The sequence below is a fragment of the Tyto alba genome, unplaced genomic scaffold, assembly GCF_018691265.1.
Source record: "Tyto alba isolate M040663 unplaced genomic scaffold, T.alba_DEE_v4.0 Super-Scaffold_13, whole genome shotgun sequence".
Classification (NCBI taxonomy): domain Eukaryota; kingdom Metazoa; phylum Chordata; class Aves; order Strigiformes; family Tytonidae; genus Tyto; species Tyto alba.
Genome location: NW_024881275.1, coordinates 8,674,805 through 8,694,244, shown reverse-complemented (window position 1 = coordinate 8,694,244; position 19,440 = coordinate 8,674,805). Strand labels below are relative to the sequence as shown.

Here is a 19,440-nt window from a genome sequence, read left to right as displayed (position 1 = left end):
GTGCCGTTACAAATGCACATCATCGGGGTCTTGGGAAGGCTCCCGGTGCAAAGTGCCCCCGGTGCCCTCCCCTGTCCGTGGGACCGGCTGTGGCTTAAGCTGCATAAGCAGAACCTGTGTCCGCGGCAGGGAGGAAAGAGGCGATGGCTAGATTACTGCCTGGCTCCCCAAAACACGACTTAGGGATACATTTTCACAACGAACACCGGCCCTTTCCCCACTGCTTGCCACACACAGGGCTGTCACTTGCACCACCTCCCTCCCATCACAGTGGGACAGGACCACCTCCCGACCCTGCCCTTTGCCTCTGTGTCTTCTGTGCGCAGGCACCGACCTCCCCTAACTGCCCACGTGCACCTGAACAGCGATGACGGGCTGCAGGGCGTCACTGTTTCCATACTCTTAATTCCTTCCCAAGACACCTCCAGCTCACGGCGGGTACCTTTGCCAAGTCATCTCAGCCTCAGTCACCATCACGCTGGGGTCTTTTTCAGTATAAAATGTCTCATCCACCTAAAATAAAGCTCTTGATAAGATTAGTCTTATAAACTGTGTGGATGCTGAGGCGGTACGCTCCAGATTGGCCCACAGTAACAGAGTGTCAGGATCTCAGGAAACGGCTTCTGCACGCCCCCCGTGCCTTTGTCTTGGTTGCAGAGCAGAGGCAAGCACGAGGCCCACGGTTTGACGGACATGACCCCCCCCCCCATCCTTGAGAAACCACTGTGAAAACAGAGGTGACATCATTTTGTGAAGGACACAGCGTTCTTCCACTCACACAGGCCATGAAAAATAGGTGGCAAAATCAAACACGTGAGGCACAATTTATGTCATAAATGTACGGCAAATTTGAACCACTGGCAGTTAGTCAGGTTGTTGGCTTCTGGTTTGCGGGGACCGGTTGTCCCTGCAGTGCTGTGGCTTAGGCCATAGGGTAGTTCATGTCGCGTGACTGATCTGACACTGAGCCCCGGTAAAGGCATTCCAGCCTGCAATACCCTCTTCCTTTACTCCGACGCTGTTCGGATTTCTTCGCGTCTCCCTGCTGAGGCAACCAGGAATTACAGGTTCATGCGAGTTCATCTGTACAAAGCCACAGAACACCTCCTTTCTCATGCAGGAACCTAGCAGATACAGTCCGCTATTGGCAGGGATCGCTAATGTGATGCAGGAAGACTCATCCTCGAACAGTTTTCCGCTCCTCGTCCTGGAAGAAAAGTTTATGCTTGCAGTGTTGTCCAAGGACAAAACCAATACAGAAGTTCAGGAACAGAATTTTTTGTACCCAAATGGAAGCTGCATCTTCTTAGTGCGATCTCTCAGCCATGGCATCAGTTGAGGCAGGTACCGAGAGGTAACCCTCATTTCAGACCGCAGGGTTGAAACCGGGAAGACCAGTCGAGAGAACGAGAACTAGACCCTGATGGAAGCGGGACAAAACCCGCCTTCGGGCGACCGTTACCGCCGCGACGCGGCCCGCGGGCGCCATCTTGTGGGCAGGCGGCCATTAGCCGCGGGCGCGCCGGTCACGTCCCCCTTCTCCTGAGGGGGCTCCCGGGCGGCCGGGCCGATCGGTACGGCCGGCGCTGCGGAGCGCGCGGGCCCCGCCGGTCGGAGCGGCGGCGGCTGCCGGCCCCAGGGTGCCCTGAGGGGGCTCATGTCGGGGGCGCTGGCGGCTGTTTCCAGCACAGCGCCCAACAGTGACCTGAGTGCACGAGTTGTGGGGGCGTGACGGCTCCGAGGCTTTCAGAATTCCCTTGTTTCCCCTTTCTCTCCGAGCACTTGATTTACGGATGAAAGACTTCGCAACTCAGGGTTGTAAAGCAGGTATGCTTATTCGGCGCCGGGCGCACGGCGGAACGCTCCCCCGCAACAAGCGTGCGCGCCCCCCTGCCGTTCTAGTCTTGCTTATATGTTACAGTGTGTTGCGTATTCATGAGACGCGTATACATATTCATAACCTATTCCCGCCTACCCTCGCTTCTTATTATAATTAGGTCTCCTCCTCCTTGCGGCTGCGCAGTGAGCTCCTTTGGTCCGGGGCAGGGGTCGTGAAGAGCTGGGCAGTGGTCGGGGCAGGAAGTATCTCCTCTACCTCACTGCTGGACTTTTCATCCTGAATTCCTGCGCAGTCTCTGTCGCCTCCTGGACCCGGGCTAAACCGCAGAGCGGGTTTGTGCCGGTTGGGAGGTGATATTTTGCTTGTTGTCCTTTCAGTGCTGTGTCTTAGGCCATAGTTTAATGGCATGTTGCATGACTGATCTGACGCAGGAACCTAGCAGATAAACTGTGCTATCGGCAGGGATCGCCAACGTGATCCAGGAAGGCTCATCCTTGGGCTTTTTTCCGTTCCTCATCCCGGAAGAAAAGTTTATGCTAGCAATGTTGTCAAAGGGCAAAATCTTTTTAATGTGATCTCTCAGCCATGGCATCAGTTGAGGCACGTGCCAAGAGGTAACCGTCATTTCAGACCGCAGGGTTGAAACTGGGAAGACCAGTCGAGAGAACAAGAACGAGACCCTGATGGAAGTGGGACAAAGCCTGCCTTTGTGCGACCGTGGCCGCTGCGCCCCAGCCTGCAGGCGCCATTTTCTGGGCAGGCGGCCATTAGCTGCGGGCGAGCTGGTCACGTCCCCCTTCTCCTGAGGGGGGTCCCGGGCGGCTGAGGCCTGCGGGAGCGTGGGGCGCGGCTGGTGAGCTCCCAGCCCCGCTCTGCAGACGGTGCCTGTGTTGGTAGCAGCAGGTTCGTTGTGTCAGCGCTGCGCTGAGGGTGCCCGAGGATCCCGCCTGTCCCCGCGGCGCTGGGTGGCGGTGGTTCCGCCTGCTCTCCAGGGGTGCACGGCCTCGAGGGGCCACAAATCCCCAGCCAGGACCCGCCGCGTCCCAGGGTCTGGTGGGACACAGCGGCTGTGAGGCTGCCGCACGTCCAGGGACAGCATGGTGTGGTGTTCTTGGGAAGATGCGCATTGCAGCGCCTACCTACTGCTTGCTGCAGGCGTTGCCCCGGCTGGCCGTCGGCAGCTGTCAGGCAGCCTGTTCCTCATCGCAGAGCGTGCTTCGGTGGGAGGCCGGGACGAAGGCAAACGCCGGTTAACGGACGAGCTCAAACGTAAGGACGTAATCGTATGTCACCACAGGAAGAAATGCATCAGTGAAGCTGTGGTAGTGATACAGGGCCTAGATAGGAACAGGGGATGTAAGGGTTAATATGGGAATAGCAAGAAGGGGATGACAAGGGAAATAGTCGAGATAAGAGTTTTTAGATCGTACAAGATAGATAGTGCTGTGTTTGTGTTGCTCGACCACTATCTCCTGTTTAAGTAAAAAGCCTCCTCCACCCCTGAGTAAGTGAAGATTACCCCACAACCGGCACAAACCTGCTCTGCGGGTCCAGGGGATGACAGAGACTGCGCAGGAATTCGGGGTGAAAAGTTCAGCACTAAGGAAGAGGAGATACTTCCTCCCACGACCACCGCCCAGTCCTTCACGACCCCTGCCCAGGATCAAAGGAACTCACTGCGCAGACTCAACTGGGAGGAGATCATGGAAATGCTAATTTTAATACGAAGAGGGGATAGGTGATGCATATGTATAGGCGTATTGCGAAATATTATGAATATGTAATCATTTGCTCTATAAATCTAAGGCAACGGTGCCACATGGCAGCACACACATTAGGAGGAGCGATCCCCTGTGTGCCCAGTGCTGAATAAACTTACCTACTTTACAATCTATCAGATTGTGGAGTCTGTTTTCCGCAATTCAGTAGGGACGCAGCGATGCGTTTGAAGTCCTCTACATCTGCGCTGAGGTGAATTTCATGTGTTTTCGTTGTTTTTTTAGTTTTTAGTTTTTGGTGGTGTTTTTTTGGTTTTTTTAACAAGTAATTTAATGTCTGTTTCTCTCCCTTAGATATGGACCTAACTTGCAAAGCAAATGTGGAAAATGTCTGCAAGCATGGGACTGAAAGAGATGACACTTGGGGAGGGAAGTCTGTGAGACGGTCAGTTTGCTGCTGCTGCCACTGATGGGGAGGTGAGGGCAGGGAAAAGCTGCTGCTGTTGGATGGGGGAACCTTTTCAACAGCAGTGCTTTGTGCGTGCTCTGACCTTCTCTCAGTGGTAACGTGATGGCTGGGTTTCTTTTGCAGCCTCTTGAGGGTCGTGGTACCATCTCAGAGCAACGACCCAAGGAGGCAGCTGACTTCTGTCAAAGTCCCTGTTCTCTGTTGACCAAAGGCATTGCACCGGCTGGTGAGATTTCTTCTTCCCCCTTCCTCTTCCCTTTCCCTGCTTCCCAGGGGAATCGGATGATTAAGTGATGGAGACTTAAGTAATAGCAACGATCATCAGCAAGACTCAGAAAGAGAACTGCAGTGCAAAACAAACAAACTTTCAGCAGGAACCCATTTTTAATATACTCTGCAGCACGTTTAATAATGTAATTCTCCAGTGCATCTGCATGTTTCACTATACTTGTGAAGGAGAAGAAACACTGGCTCATGCAAAATTGCTCTGAAGCATTCATTGATACACCGAAAATTCAGCAGGCCTACACCAAGTTATGATGTTGGGCTTTTTATGGGTAATTTGATGCAAAGGAGAAACTTTTTTCTTTCATGCGTGCAGATTTTGTCGAAGGTGGTGACTCTTGGTTTTGTGAAGATAAACTTCTTGCCTTTTCGAGCATAGACGCGCCTCTGACCTTATCTCCAGAATAGCAATAGAATTTATTAACACGATGTGGGGCCCCATGTGAACTGGAATACCTTTGCTTCACTTGCTTCGGTTTTGTGTCTTTGCTCATTTCTAAAGGGGGGAAAATAACAATTTTCTGATAGTTTTGTCTGTTGCTTCCGGTCTTGTGAAACTAATGGTAAAATATTCGAAGTGTTAATCTTTAGGTGCATTTTTTTTTTCTACAGTCTGCCAAATTCTGTTAGCTAAAACACGGCCAAAAAGTCACACTAAGCATGAGAAAAGACAATGGAGTAACCTTTGCCAGCTGCTGTATAGAACACCAACTTTTGTACAGCTTGGAGAAAAAATGGAGTATCAACTCCCTGGGAGAAGAAAAAAAGGAGCATTTGATGCTTTGATGGTGAGAGAGGAGCTATGAACAATCTCTCATTTCAGTTAAAAATTGTTTATACTCCTGATTTACTCGCTGGAGATACCACAGTATCACTAACAACTCTTTGGTACCGTTTGTGACAACTGATAATTGAACTGCTTTAAAATGGGAGTGACAGTTCATCTCAGCCGTGACACAGAGCAGGCTGTGGTGTTCTCTGCAGCAAGGAGCCGCTGCATGGGCAAGGGAGAACTGTTGAAGCTGCTTCTCCTCAACTTCCACTGGCAGACAGGGATGTCGCCAGAAATCAGCAAAACCAGGGCCGGGCCAGCAGCTGGGGCAAGTGCAGGCTCCAAGGGCACTTGGAGGCCCTTGTTAGTAACCTGAGAGTAAAAGAATAAAGAAACCTCTGACAACTGCAGGAAAAGTCTTAGTCTCTCATGACTGCAAGCAGTGCAGCTGGCGTCGCTATTGCTGCCACCCGTCACGGTTTCTCCTCCTTCTCCTGGTGCTCTACTCACCTTTCCCCTCGTGTTTCCATTGCTTGTGTCCCTCTCCCGTCTACAGTTATCCCACCATCTTTCTTTCCTGCTTTCTTAAATGGTACTGTTTTCTTCTATTATTCTCATAGTGTTCTGTCTCTTGTTGTTTTAGAGGGATTCTGTTATATTTCCAGAGAGCTTCCTTCCTCTCCAGGTACTTAATGCAGATGCCACTTTTGGCTTGGACACATCCTCTAGCTTTTCATATTGTCTCAGCAGAGCAGCCATGGGACGAGCTGAATGATGCTGGTTTGATGCTTGTGTCAGTCTCCGCAAGCTCTGCTTAAAACCACATGAACTCCTTGCAAGCACAGAAAACCCGTGTGTAGGCCATAAGTAGGTGTAACACAGGCGTTATCTCCCTTTGTTTAAAAACAAGGTATTGATGACTTGCCTTAAAGAGTGACCTGTGTGAACCGACTCTACTTAGGTGAAGTTCACTTTGCACTATTAATGTTCCCAGTATTTGTAAGGCTTTTTAAATTGTAACTTTATTATATAAATGGTCTCACAGAAATTCCAAAGCAGTACAGGCTCATGTTTAAAATTATCGGACCTCAACTCCCCATACCTTGTTCTTTCTGCTGTCTCACTACATTATTCACATGGAATAGTATTCACTTCCCAGGAATTACTTTTGGAATAAACTAACAGTATGCCAACAGGGCTCGTAGAAATACCTGTAAGAACTAATTTTTCATAGTCTTTACTCTTCCCGAATATTGATTCAGTGATATTTTCCATCATTCTGCTTACCCAAATGGTGCTGAGGAGCAAAGACTGTGGAAATAGTTTCTTACGCTCTGCTGGGCTCAAACTGACAGGGTTTGATAAGGGGTAGAAGGAGGAAGGGACGTCAAAGGAAGCTGAAGCTGAGACGGATCATGGTGTACAGAACTAAGGTAATGCATCCAGAGTAGCCCAAATATGTAGCAAGCACTGTGTCTTCTGAGTCTCAGTCCAAAACTTCAACTAGAAAATTAACCTTTGCATTTTCAGTGGAGGCAGAACCCAGCTTTTATAGAGACAAAGAAATTGTGAGAAATGAACTGTTTTCATTCCCCTCAAAGTTACCTTGGAACTTGTATCAGTGTTGCAGCATATATGAATGGGATTAATACAAATATACCAGAAACGAATAAGGGAGAAAAGGCTGGGGGGGAGGAACTGTTTTGTTGTGTGTGTTGTTTGTTTTGTTTTGTTTTGGTTTGTTTTGTTTTGTTTTACCAAGGCTTTTGTTGAATACTTTTGTTCAAGAACTTAGAAAAGATTAAAAAAATAACGTCTTTTGGATTATCAAAGTGTGGGAATGGAGCTGCTTTTACATCCAGAGCTGTTTAAGAGTTTGCTTTTACCTGGCATCATGCCTTTGAGCATTTGCATAAGACTTTGATCTAAGTGTCTGGACAGGGCACAGTGGACGGCTGCCTGGACATTATCATTAAGTATTCTGTATTTGTTCTCTCAGCTGCTTGTTTTGCATTCTAACACACTGTTATTTTTCACACAGTTCCCATCCCCCAGGCAGACACTGGCACAGGGGAATCCTTCCTGCAAGTATCACTGAGCAAAGGTTTCTAAGAGCAAAAGCAAACATTTATTTGACACTTTCTGTAAAACTGCATTTGCACACTTCTTTGCAAAACAGTTTCCTTATGCTGCCAACTCCACCAAGTAAAAATGTTTATTTTGAAATTCACTTCATAACTTTCTCTCAGAGATTTAATTAGAGAAAATGGTATCAAGAGGTCTGCACCGATCCCAGGATAAGATGATTTTTAACTGGGGAGCTGTTGTGGAAGTTTTCCTTTGCCAGCTTCCCTGAGTTCCTTGCAGACTCTGTCCTCCAGCATCTAGCAGCCTGTAGACAGAAACGAATACTTCTGGAGAAAGTAAAAGCTATTAGCAAATTACTGGAACATTAGCCAAGTTACAGAATTCACAATCAGTTACATTTGTGCTTTCTCTTCTGAGTGCTGGGAGGCGTGTGGAGGTCTTGATAACAAATGTGAGGCTGTTTCAAAGAGATTACTCGGAATAAAGAAGTGTCAGTGGCAGAATACTTCCAAGGAGAATATATATCTCCTTGATACAAGAAGTGAGATGTCAGAAATAGACACGGCAAAGTATGACAAATTGAAACGCATGAGATTAAATGAGTGATGAAATGAGTAAATTTTCTCCATTAGCTTGCCTATTTAGGAAGGACACACCTAAGTAAGAAATAAACTGCCAAGCCACAGTACTGTAAAAATGTGAATGCCTGTGCCAGGGATGTGTGTCACCTTATGCCAAATTAGATGTATGAGCAATAAGTAGGGCAGGGGCAGATTAGCAGAACAGGCAGAGAAAGCAGCTCTCGTTTTCCTTTCTCGCAGGGAGGCTCATATTGCATATGCTAGCAGGTGAAACTGATATCATAATACAAGCAGACACACGCTGCAAAAGAGAAATCTAGCCACAAATAATTAAGTCATTTAATTATCCTTTTTTTTTTTTTTTTTTTTTTTTTTTAATTTTTAGATGACACTACCTTGCAGTATTTTGACCTGGCATGGGTCAAAACAAGCAAAAGAAATTGGAGCAGAGTTGAATGGAAAAGTTGCTTCTGATGTTCTGACTGAGGGGTTTCCAAAGCCCTCAGCATCTTTCTGATGACAGCAGTGGTGGATGCTGCCTGACTGAGTTACCTGTGGCAAACTGAAGTTTGAATGAGGATTAAGCAGAATAGTAACGTGCTTCGAAGGAGAAAGCTTTGGAAGAAAATTGCCCATGAAAGAGATCTAGAACAAACAGGAAACAGTGGGAACCCTGCGGGGCTGGTACTCTCTACCCTCCGGCCCGTGTTTTTATAAAAACTGAAATGCCTGTGAAGGTAATTCTTAGTATTTTAGCCGTTACTGGCCAAGTGGGTAAAAGGAAGTCCTGTGGCAAGGCTACAGCAGTAGGCAAAGGCATCTTTGTCCTCTCCTGAGAGCCAGCCAAACAAGTCGCTTCAGTCGTCACCACTACCTTACATCTCCCAGTGACTCAGTCTCTTAAAGGAGAACAATATTATCAGCTCAGAGCAGGTGAGATTTACAAAGCATTATTGTACTGCTCTCAGCCTGTGCTGTAGGAAACAACAGCATTTCGGGCTGGGGCTGTATTACCACATTAGCTGAAGGTTTGACTCGGGGTCTCAGCTCAACCCCACTCCTTACACTTTGCTTTAGCACTAGTCTGGCACAGGCAGCTGGCTTCAGGCCTGAGGTTTGTCTCACCTTTGAGCTGCACAAAGCGGGTGAAGGCATGGATGCTGACAGTCAGCCCAAGGGCAGGTTTTCTTTTTAAATGCTCCTCTCGGATACTTTGGAGGAAGGAGCTTCCATCAAGCCAAGTTTATTAAACTTTAGAAAGCACGGAGAAGTCTTTGAAACGGAAGAAGTTCTACTAATCTGGTAAATGAGTGTTATTATTTCCACACTTCTGATCACTGGGAGTTTATAAAAAATCAGATAGGTGTGGTCCTGCTTTGGAAGGGAAGAGGATGCAGGAAGAACAGCATTGCACAGCGGCATGCCATTTTCACAGTCATTTAATGAAGAGCATGGTTACCACGTTGGGTTGCTAACAGAGGATCATAACTCCTTTCATTTTCATGTTTTGGTGGCTTGGGCATGTCTCTACAAATGAGAAAGCCACCCGTGCCCTGGGCTGCAGCCAGAGCAGGGGGGGCAGCAGGGCCAGGGAGGGGATTCTCCCCCTCTGCTCCGCTCTGGGGAGACCCCCCTGCAGTGCTGGGGCCAGCTCGGGGGCCCCCAACAGCAGAAGGACCCGGAGCTGCTCGAGCGGGGCCAGAGGAGGCCACGGAGATGCTGGGGGAGCTGGAGCAGCTCCCCTGGGGGGCCGGGCTGAGAGAGTTGGGGGGGGTCAGCCTGGAGAAGAGAAGGCTCCGGGGGGACCCTGAGAGTGGCCTCCCAGGGCTTAAAGGGGGGACAGGGAAGAGGGGGAGGGACTCTGGATCAGGGGGTGTGGGAATAGGATAAGGGCTAACAGTTTTAAACTGAAAGAGGGCAGATTTAGGTGAGATGTAAGGCAGAAATTGTTCCCTGTGGGGGGGGTGAGGCGCTGGCCCAGGGTGCCCAGAGCAGCTGTGGCTGCCCCCTCCCTGGAAGGGTTCAAGGCCAGGTTGGACGGGGCTGGGAGCCCCCTGGGCTGGGGGAAGGGGGCCCTGCCTGGGGCAGGGGTGTGGGACTAGGTGATCTTTAAGGTCCCTTCCAACCCAAACCATTCTATGATTCTACAAAAGGAAAACAAGGGGCACACCTCCTCGGATATCAGGTGTGGTTTTTACTAGCGGGTTACACAAAGTTCCCACAGACAAGAAACTCTTGGAAATTATCCCATCACTGAAAGCTGACGACAGCCCTTTGGTCCTGTGCTGGTCTCTGTCACGTAAGCAATGGGGTCGAGGCTGCCTGTCCACAAGAGCAATGTGGTGATTCCTCAGGAGCAGTAGTGCTGATGCAGCCTGTTCTTAAAAACAAGGTGTGCTGTGGGGTGATGCTGTGCATATGTAGCGTGCATGTGCAGATACTCTGTGCTGTTTCCATGGTCAAAAGGGGCAGAAGATTGCATATGCTTCGTTTAGACGCTTCCTGACCTGCAGTTCAGAACCTGCCCTGAACTCTTTCCTTGATGAACTGGGTCTAATGGTCTATGATTTAATTTTACTGCAGATTAGATATTGACAACCTGTAACCGTTACTCTCTGCTGACACCCTGATAAATGTTTATGGCTTGATGTGTAGAATGTGAGATGAGCTGTCTTCCTTAACATTACCGTGAAAGCAGAAAATAAACCATTGGGGAGGAGATTATGGTGAACAGCATATCACTGTGAATGTTACCACATTGTGCTAATTAGATGTGGAAGTTGTGATGGTTTTTGTGATGCATATAAATAATTTGTTTGCCTTTCAAAGCTTTTGTGGAACAGATATCCTGCTGAGATTAAGCCATTTGCACAAATACAGAACAAAATATCTTGCTCTACTTTTCATTTCATGGTATTGAAAGCTAGTCAGGCACCTTTGTGTAGCACTGAGAAAAAAAAAAAAATCTCATATGAATTTTGCTGGATTAAATAGCAAATGCAACCCTTGGCATGAACATGTGGACTCATGGCATAAATGTGCACTCTGTTAATTGCAGTGGTGTTATGTAGATGGTTATATCAATCTCTAATGCAGCCAAGGGTTCAGGGATCCACTTCCCATAGGAGGAATGATGACAAGGAAACAAAACAACCCTGGAATAAAGTATCATATCTTGAGAGCTGTTCTCCAGACTGCAGAAAGGGGATAAAAATACTTTTACCTGGGTACTCCCTTTTCACATGTTCCTGGCAGTGTTGGAAAATATGTGTGATTGCTGCTTTGAAGACAACCTCTAAGGAAGTTACAGAAGGGGCGAACATCCATGCTCTGCTCAAAGGCAGCTCCCTTGATCTGGCACCTGCTGCCACCTCTGTGACCAGATCTTGTACTTCAGTGTCAGGTGTAATAAAGAAATCATGCTGCAAAGCGTGAATGCCGTTTAAAATTTGGTCAGGTAGCACATGGACTCATTCACAAGTACTTTGTTCTATGTTTGTGTGTGTGTGTGAGTGTGTGTGTTTTTACCAGCTTTGTGTTAGGGCCTTCCTTTGCTTATTCCTTTTCCCTGAACTTGAGCGCTTCTCTCCTCAGATTTGCAGCTTTGCCTTAGCTCACGGTGCCAGAGGGCGCTTTCAAGAAGATCCAGACCATTAAGCATTGTGTAGTGTAAGGCTCTTCACAGGTGTCTATGTTTGCTCCATACGATAGTACCATTTCCACATGACATCTTTTGCATTGAGAAATCTTACTCAGACACGATTTAAACATCTTCAAGGTGTTTAAGTCTCTTGCCACATTTGCATGTTTTTAACGGTGCATGGGTCATGTCATTGATTGATTCACACCATATGTGTTCAATTAATTATGTAGATTCTGGTGGTTTATTTCTTTTTGTTTGTTTGTTTTTTGGGTTTTTTTTTTTTAAGTTGTTTCACAGAGATAATAATTTTCAGAGATTTCAGTCAGGCAGCAGTTGCTGTACAGGTTTGCAAGTTTGTACATTAGTTTGCAAGCACCTTGTCCAAATGTTGCGTTAGAATTAAATTCTCAGACTGTGACACAATTAAAGAGAGTGATGGAGGTCTTTTAACATTATTGAGAGCTCTCCTGGGTCTCGTGGGTGAGGCAAGTAGAGATGAAACATGGTAGACATCTTGAATTTTCTGAGGTCCTACTGATTGAAGATATATTTCCTACAGTCAATCACTTAAATCAGCAAGCAAATATCTGTGAACATCTGTGTAATGAATTGAATAACATGAGCTAACCTGTCGGGTTTTGTTTTAAATGGCTTCAAAAGGCCTTGCAGAGAGTTAAAACCCTTCTGCTCATCTTGCATCTCTGCTGTATTTTCTCATTAGAGACAGATTTTAGGACCAAACCTTCCTTGTCTTTCATGAGTTTTGTTATCTGTGCCACGTGAGGATTCAGAGTTTAATTCTTTGTCAGTGTCCCCTTCTTTCTGTGCGTTTTAAGATATTTCCTTCCCCCAGACTCAGCTTCAGGCTACTTCATAAACGCATTCATCCTCCCTTGTTCTGGGCCATTTGATATATAGAGCATTTATTCCAATTTATGGTTATTTCTCTCATCCGTAATGGTCTGAAAATGATAAATGTTCTGACATTAATTATATTCTTTAGTATTTCATATCCTGCGCTCAGAGAAATCTACTCTTACGTGTGATTTTTCAGCTTTTCTAGGTCATCTCCTGTGCACGTCACTCTCGTCCTAGGATCAGTATGCTTCTTCATCACTTTTTAAAGGTAGAGTGACTACACACACACACAAAGGAAAGGTTCTCTAACCATTTTAATAAATACAAACGTTTAATACCGTTTTATAGAACTCTTGCCTTAGACCCAAGAAATTAAGTTAGGCTGGTGCTGTTACTCTGGATCTGCATCCATGTAAAAGAGAACTTACCTCTGAAGCTTTAGATCAACAGAGGTACGAGGAAACACTTTTTGTGTGGAATTCAAAGGGGTGAGTTGAGTTGTGTACAGCAAAGATTGTGGAAGGTATCAGGTGGTCAGTCTGAGCAGCAGGTGATGTGGCAGCATTTTTGTAAATACTTATTTTAATCAGAGTCCACTGAACCTTACGAACGTGGGATCTTCTTCTGTCACTAGTAAGCATCTCAACATCATAGACCATAGGACTGCATCCCAGTGTGAGACACTGCTTTAGCTTGGTTTGGGCATGGCATCTCTGAAGTTACAGAAATACTAAAATCCTTTCCTTTCAGTAAAATTATAAACCCACAGTCAGTAGAGACAGAGAACATTCCACCTCGATGTAATGCTACTCCGAGTGACTGTAGGTAGTAAAGAATTGTTTGGCTTTTCTGTGAAATACAGCATAGGTATTCATGGCAGAATATCCAGCTGAATAGAGTGTGACTTTGTCCTACTGTCGAAACTACCTATCCCCATTTGCCACTTGGACTTCCCCACAGATGAAGGCTTTTCCATGTAAATCTCTCCTGGAGTTATTTGTCACAGTCAGCATCAAACACCAGTAACATCTTCAGATGAACTGGGACATCTAAGCTCTCTGCACAGTCAGTGGAGGCAATGGTGTCTGCAAGGTTATTATGCTGCTAAATCCGGTGGTTTTAACATAATTTCCACCTTTTGAGGACCATCATCCGAGCATGAGACACAAACATGAGTGAACCACCTATGCTTTGTACGCCTATCCCTGAAACGTCTCAACAGTCCCTGTGGGATGGTAGCAATTTCCAGGAGATGTATTTGCTTGCTAGATGGTAATGTATGGACAATATACACATGCTTCCTCCACCACTCCCAGAATCATCCCTGTTCTTTAAAATAGTTGTGTCTCTGAAACTGCAAGTTGTCTGAGGGAATGTCAGTGGGAAGGGAGGAATGCCAGAAAAAGCTGTGAAGCAGTCCTTCACTAAATCGCAGTCTGGCTTGAGCAAGGCTGAGGACAGCTGGTGGTTCCAACTCTGGCAAGAGTTGCAGTAGGATCTTTACAGAAACTGAGACTGAATGTCTCATTCTCACTAGTAATTTCCCCACATGTCAAGCTCGGAGATAGTTCCCTGAGCACCGTGTAAATAAAAATAAAAACTGCCAACTGTCACTAGACCAAAAGAATTAAAATGTCCTCCAGTTTTATAAATCACCGTTTATTAACCAGAAAGGATACACACCATTACCTAACTCATGTCCGACAACGCATTCATCAACTTCTGCTTGTCACAGTCATTTAGACATATGGCCCAGTGAAGGCTGTTCTCTTAGAGTTTCATTCTTTTTCTACTTCCAGAAGTGAATAATTGGGTCTTTTATTTCTAAAATAAGTTCTGACATACGGGGTACAATGCCAGGAACAGTCCTTGCAGTCAGACAACCTTGCACAATGGGACAGAAGAAACACATCTTTAGTAAACGAGCCAGACAAAAACTACTGCCCTTGCTTCATAAGCATCCAAGGAAGAGCTAGAGAGAGAAGAATCTGTGCTGATTAAAAACCTGTGTATGTCTGTCACAGGAATCGATCTAAAAAACTTATTTTGTTTTGCCTTTATTTTGTAACAGGAAGGGAACGCCAAAACCAGATATGATGAGCGATTTCAGAGGACCGGTTCAGCCTGGTACTGGAGGAGGTTTGTAAATTCAAGTGTGTCAACACTTCTGTTTGTTTCTGTGGATTTATTCGCCTGCTGTGCATTGTGCGCGTATCGAAATGCCCTGAGGAGCTGGAATCTGATCTGCAAGTTGTCGAGCTGAGTTTTACAAAACTGCCGAACAACATACAAATCTGAAGCATGTCTCTGAATTAGAAGACTGCCAAATGTATATGTTTCTGGGACTTGACCTTATGTACAAAATACAGACCAGCATGCACATCAATACCCCTGGTCTTCTAGTAAAGTGTACATATTTTAAACCTTTTGTGATCTCTTGCTTCTGACACAATTTAGTAATAAAATACAGAATTTTAATCTGCTGTTTCTGTTCGATACTTTTATCAGAGTAAGAAATTTACAGTTAACTACTATCTCCTTTTGTCCTATGGTTGCGATGGAAAGGAATAACTTTCATATTATTATTTGCATTTGAAAAGATGTCAGAAACATGCAAAGTATTGGAATTTCTCTGTATCACAAAGGATAGGGTAAGTGTCATCATCAAACCTATACAATGCGTATCTATGTTCATTAATAGATTTTCAAAACAGTGTTTAGTTAGTACTTGTTCAGAGTTGTTGGGATCTTGCTGTAAAGAAAGAAGGTTGTTAAAAGATCTGGGATGAATATTTAAACAGGGTGTTGTCAGGACTACACAAGATTCCCAGAAATCCAGCGGTGAAAGCGGTAACATTGCATTAGTGCTGATTAGCAGCTAAATTTTGCAGAAAGGCACACTGAGAAAACTCTTTAAGACTGAATTAATTAAAATGGAAGTTGCAGACACAACTAGATGACAAGACAAGGAGCTAGAAACTCAGCTGGTACAAATCACTACAGCACCCTTGAAAACAAAACCTAGCTCAGTTGTTGCTGGAGGACTTTCTATCCTGATTACAAAGCGTCTTACGGAATTTGTGCTGTGCTACTTTAATTGTACCAATTAAAATTATAGTGTTCCTGTAATCAAATTCCTAATGACTATACAATGTAATTAACAGATTGTATGCAAACTATAGAGGTTTTTTTTTTTTCCTTTTGCATCACAGTATTTCTGTTTACTTCAGCTAAAAATAAACATTTTTAAAAGGCTATCTTTTGTAAAATTTACATTTTAATGCTATAATTAATTTTGAAAAATATGAGCCTTAGCTCCCTGATCGGAGTAAGATTTCTCCATTTCAGAATAGTGGCATAGGGTTTTGTGACGGACATGATAAATTTTCAAGCAGTCAGCCCGAGCGAAGAACTTTTCTTGCTGTAAAATGTTTAGGTCATACTCTTTTCCTTCAAGCAAACAGGGATCCTTCTCTTGCCACATCAGTGATATTGTTCTATCAGTTTTCACTTATATTTATAATATGCCTTGGGGAGGAGTTTGACTTTTAGGACCTTATTTAAACAAATGGGTAAATGCCATCCATAGCGATTTCAGTTTGTCATGATACAGCAACCAAGTACTCCAGTTTTGATTCAGTTATGTCAAAGTTCATGACACTGGCTCTCACCGTTCACTTTGATCAGTATAACTCATAGAGAAACTGAAATTATGTTGTCTTTTTACATTACATTCTCAGACTGTGATACAATTAAAGAGAATGATAGAGGTCTTCTAACATTATTTACTTTTTAGAGCAGATCCCATCCCCACTTGGTCAGCTCAGACAAGAAGAGGCTTATTCCTCTTTTGTCCAAGGGAAACTGATACCCGCATGTCCTGTAACCAGTTCCTTGTAGAAGGAAGGAAAACTGGATGATTTACAAACAAACTAACAAGTCTGAGTGAACTGTGAACAGAGTTCTCCCTGCAGTGGTTTGTTCTCACCTTCTGCTTTTACAGACTGGAGAGGGTCCAAGGGGGGGCCACAAAGATGATCAAAGGGCTGGAGAACCTGCCCTGTGAGGGAAGGCTGAAGGAGTTAGGTCTTTTCTCCCTGATGAAAAGGCTCAGAGCGTATCTTATCACAGTATTCCGTTACATATAGGGCAGCTACAAGAGGACATAGGCTCTCTTCATGAGGAGCCACATGGAGAAGACAAGAGGCAATGCGTACCAACTGCACTGGGAGGGTCTTCATCTCAACATAAGAACGAAATTTTTTACAGTAAGAGCAAGAATTTGCTGGAACAACTTCTCCAGGGATGTAGTAGGGTCCTGATTGCTGGAGGTTTTCAAGATGCAATGGGACAAGGTGCTAGCTAATCTCATCTAGGCTCCCTTTCCCACAAAAAGCTGGATCAGATGATCTTTTGAGGCCCCTTCCCACCCTGGCTCTTCTACAGTTCTATGATAAGTGCAGGCAATTGCATTCACCATTCACTTTTTCCAGGCTATTTTTCAGTTAAATCAGTTCCTTGCCTTGCTCAGCACACAGCTGTGTTAAGACTAGCGCAGATGCAATGCAGAGAAGAGAGGAGGAATACCTGAATGTAGAAAAAGCATGTAGAATCTCCTCTCTTGTTAAACCTCTAGATGTAACCACAATCTCAGCAGTGCTCATCTTTCAGAATTGACTTGTTCTTCAACCTACTGTGAGTCAGGTTCTAGGTTTCAGGGAGATCTTCCCTTGGCTCCTTGTGCTGCTTTCTGACTTACATGCTCTTCCACAGGTTTTTGGCGTCTGTTAGTCAAGATGCACCGGATTCAGTGAGAATTGCCATAGATACAGTCATATTTACTGTCAATTCCCCAAATACGAGCATTTTGGAATTCCCAATATATAATAGTTCAGAAGTTTAACTGATAGTTCTTGTTTGACATTGACATATGTGGTTGATGAGCAAGGAAACTTCTCTTGGACAGTCTGACTTCTGACAGATCCGTTGTGAGGATGCAGAAAGCAGAAGAGTATTGGTCACCAGTGCCACCTTTTTAATGATGAATGTAAGCCTTAATGTTTGCCAAGAATCAATATGCTCAGACTTCAATTCTTATTCAAGACATAAAATTCCCCTTCAGCTGCTAGACAGAATTCAGAGTGCTGTGAAACCAAGGTGGATCTCAAAATTACCTGTATTCTTACGTAGATGGCAGGATTACAAAAGCTTCTGGAGCTTAAACCGACATTCTGTTTATCACAGGAACAAATTATACAAATATAGCTCAGTCTCTGTGATTATTTCCTGTCACAGCAAAATCAGGGCTTGCTTATGGAAGGCATTTACTATAAATACTGGAATCCTTGACAACACCAGAATCTAATAAAGTGCTTTGTAATGAGCTACTTTAAAAAGAAAAAAAAAAAAATCTTTAACTTGTAAGATGATATGATAATAAAACTGTCCCAAGGCCACTTTTGGAAAATATTTTAGGTGTTACTTTATGTCAGATTTGTGCTGTCACCTTAAAATACAATATTGCAAGACATATTAAAATGTCTCAATTTTCTACCAGGCATACAGCGTGCAATAGCTAAACTGGTGTAAAATCTCCTTTTTTTTTTTTTTTTTTTTTTGTATTTGGTTATCTATTCTGAAATATAGTCAAAATAATGTCTTAACAGTCCTCATATTAATTAGAGCAGTTGACATTAACATAACATGTATCCGCACTATGCCCAGCTTTTCCAAGTGTATTTCTTCCATACGGTTATATCTCCATTTAGGTAACATGAAAGCAGAGCTACTCAATCAGTATTGACACATGAAGTATATATAAATACAACCTCTGAGATAGGATGGAATTGATACGTCATTATTTCCGTTTTCTTTGGTGTCAGTACATCCAGGCTTAACAAGTAAATATCACAGAATAAGAATAGCTGATCTTGATTTTACTATCCAAATGCCCGTGGAAGGGAAGTTGACATAAGCACTCCAGGTTCAGAGCGTTGATGACGGCCATGGTTTGAGTTGGAGCCACCAGTTATTCTGGTCCTGTGCTTGCATTTATCTGCAGGGTGGAACAAAGGGCCAGCCCTCATCATTTTTCAGTTCCACACTATTGTGTGGGTTACTTTCCAAGCATTTTGAGCTTCTGTCTAATGAAAAGCTGGATGTCACACGGCAACCTTGGATTTACTCCGTAAAAGCAATGCATCACAGAATGCTGAGCTACTTTCTGAGAACATATCCAGTGCTATATTCAGCTCTTCTTGAAAAATACTGGGAATAAACAGGTGCAACTTGGCAAGTTAAAAGAAAATAGCCAACCTGTCCCCCAAAAGTCAACCAATGTCAGGAACCTGAAGGTATAGAGTAAGAGCTCCAAGTAAATGGATATGTGTTGGCATACAGATGATAAAGAAATGAGAACGGCCACTGCTGAGGAAGGCAAAATGCCTAGCTTCTTACAAAAGGGCAATATTGAGGTGAAAAGAATCAAGAAATATTTTGCGAATTTGTTCTTCAGATCTGGGGACTAGTCGGACATTCCCTTCCTGGATTCATGTTGTTACATACTTAGTATGAAAGGGATGTGCACTCAGCTGTGCTGTAAACAGGAGCAAAGTGCTTCTTATCCATAGATTTGGGGGAACATAGCTATACGTGGAATGGAACCAGCCCTTTTCAGGTGTTTCTAGTGTCTCTGTCATCTGAACATCCAATGTGCTCCACTGCACAGCCTACACCATTTCTAGTTCCTGTAGGGCACGATTTCCTGTTCAGAATCACCAGAACAACGATGAGGATGCCTATTTATTAGTTACATATTTTATGTTGGTTTAACAGTTCCTGCCTCAATGGGAACTGAATCAATGTTGCTGCTCAACTGATGGGACAAGAAAATGTTAATCCTGAGCTTAAGATTGTCATTAACCTTTGGCAGTGATGTGTACATGCTTTACAATCCTTTCAGCAGTCCGCATGTCCATGAATGATCCATAACAGTGCACTAAATAACGTTTACATGATGCCTCTGAATAGGTCACAGTGCAGTCAGAAAGTGATAAATGAAGACGACATGTCTTTTACTTGGAAATTAGATCTCATGTGACCTAAAATGCAGATAACTCATTTTTTTTTGTTCAGAAGGAGTATATATTTTGGTCTCAAAGAGCAGGTAGCTTGGTTTAAAATGAAA

At 44.5% G+C, this 19,440-nt stretch overlaps 1 long non-coding RNA gene across 3 annotated transcripts; it reads left to right on the top strand.

The window, feature by feature from the left end:
• The first annotated feature begins 376 nt into the window (after positions 1 to 376).
• LOC122152880 lies at positions 377 to 6,132 on the top strand. 3 transcript variants are annotated; one of them, XR_006164844.1, is made up of 4 exons: positions 377 to 1,827; positions 3,739 to 3,811; positions 3,913 to 4,003; positions 4,151 to 6,132. It is a non-coding gene; the product is annotated as an uncharacterized LOC122152880 (long non-coding RNA). The 3 variants fall into 3 exon arrangements; XR_006164845.1 differs by having other exon boundaries at positions 3,913 to 4,035; XR_006164846.1 differs by lacking the exon at positions 3,739 to 3,811.
• Positions 6,133 to 19,440: the final 13,308 nt, after the last annotated feature.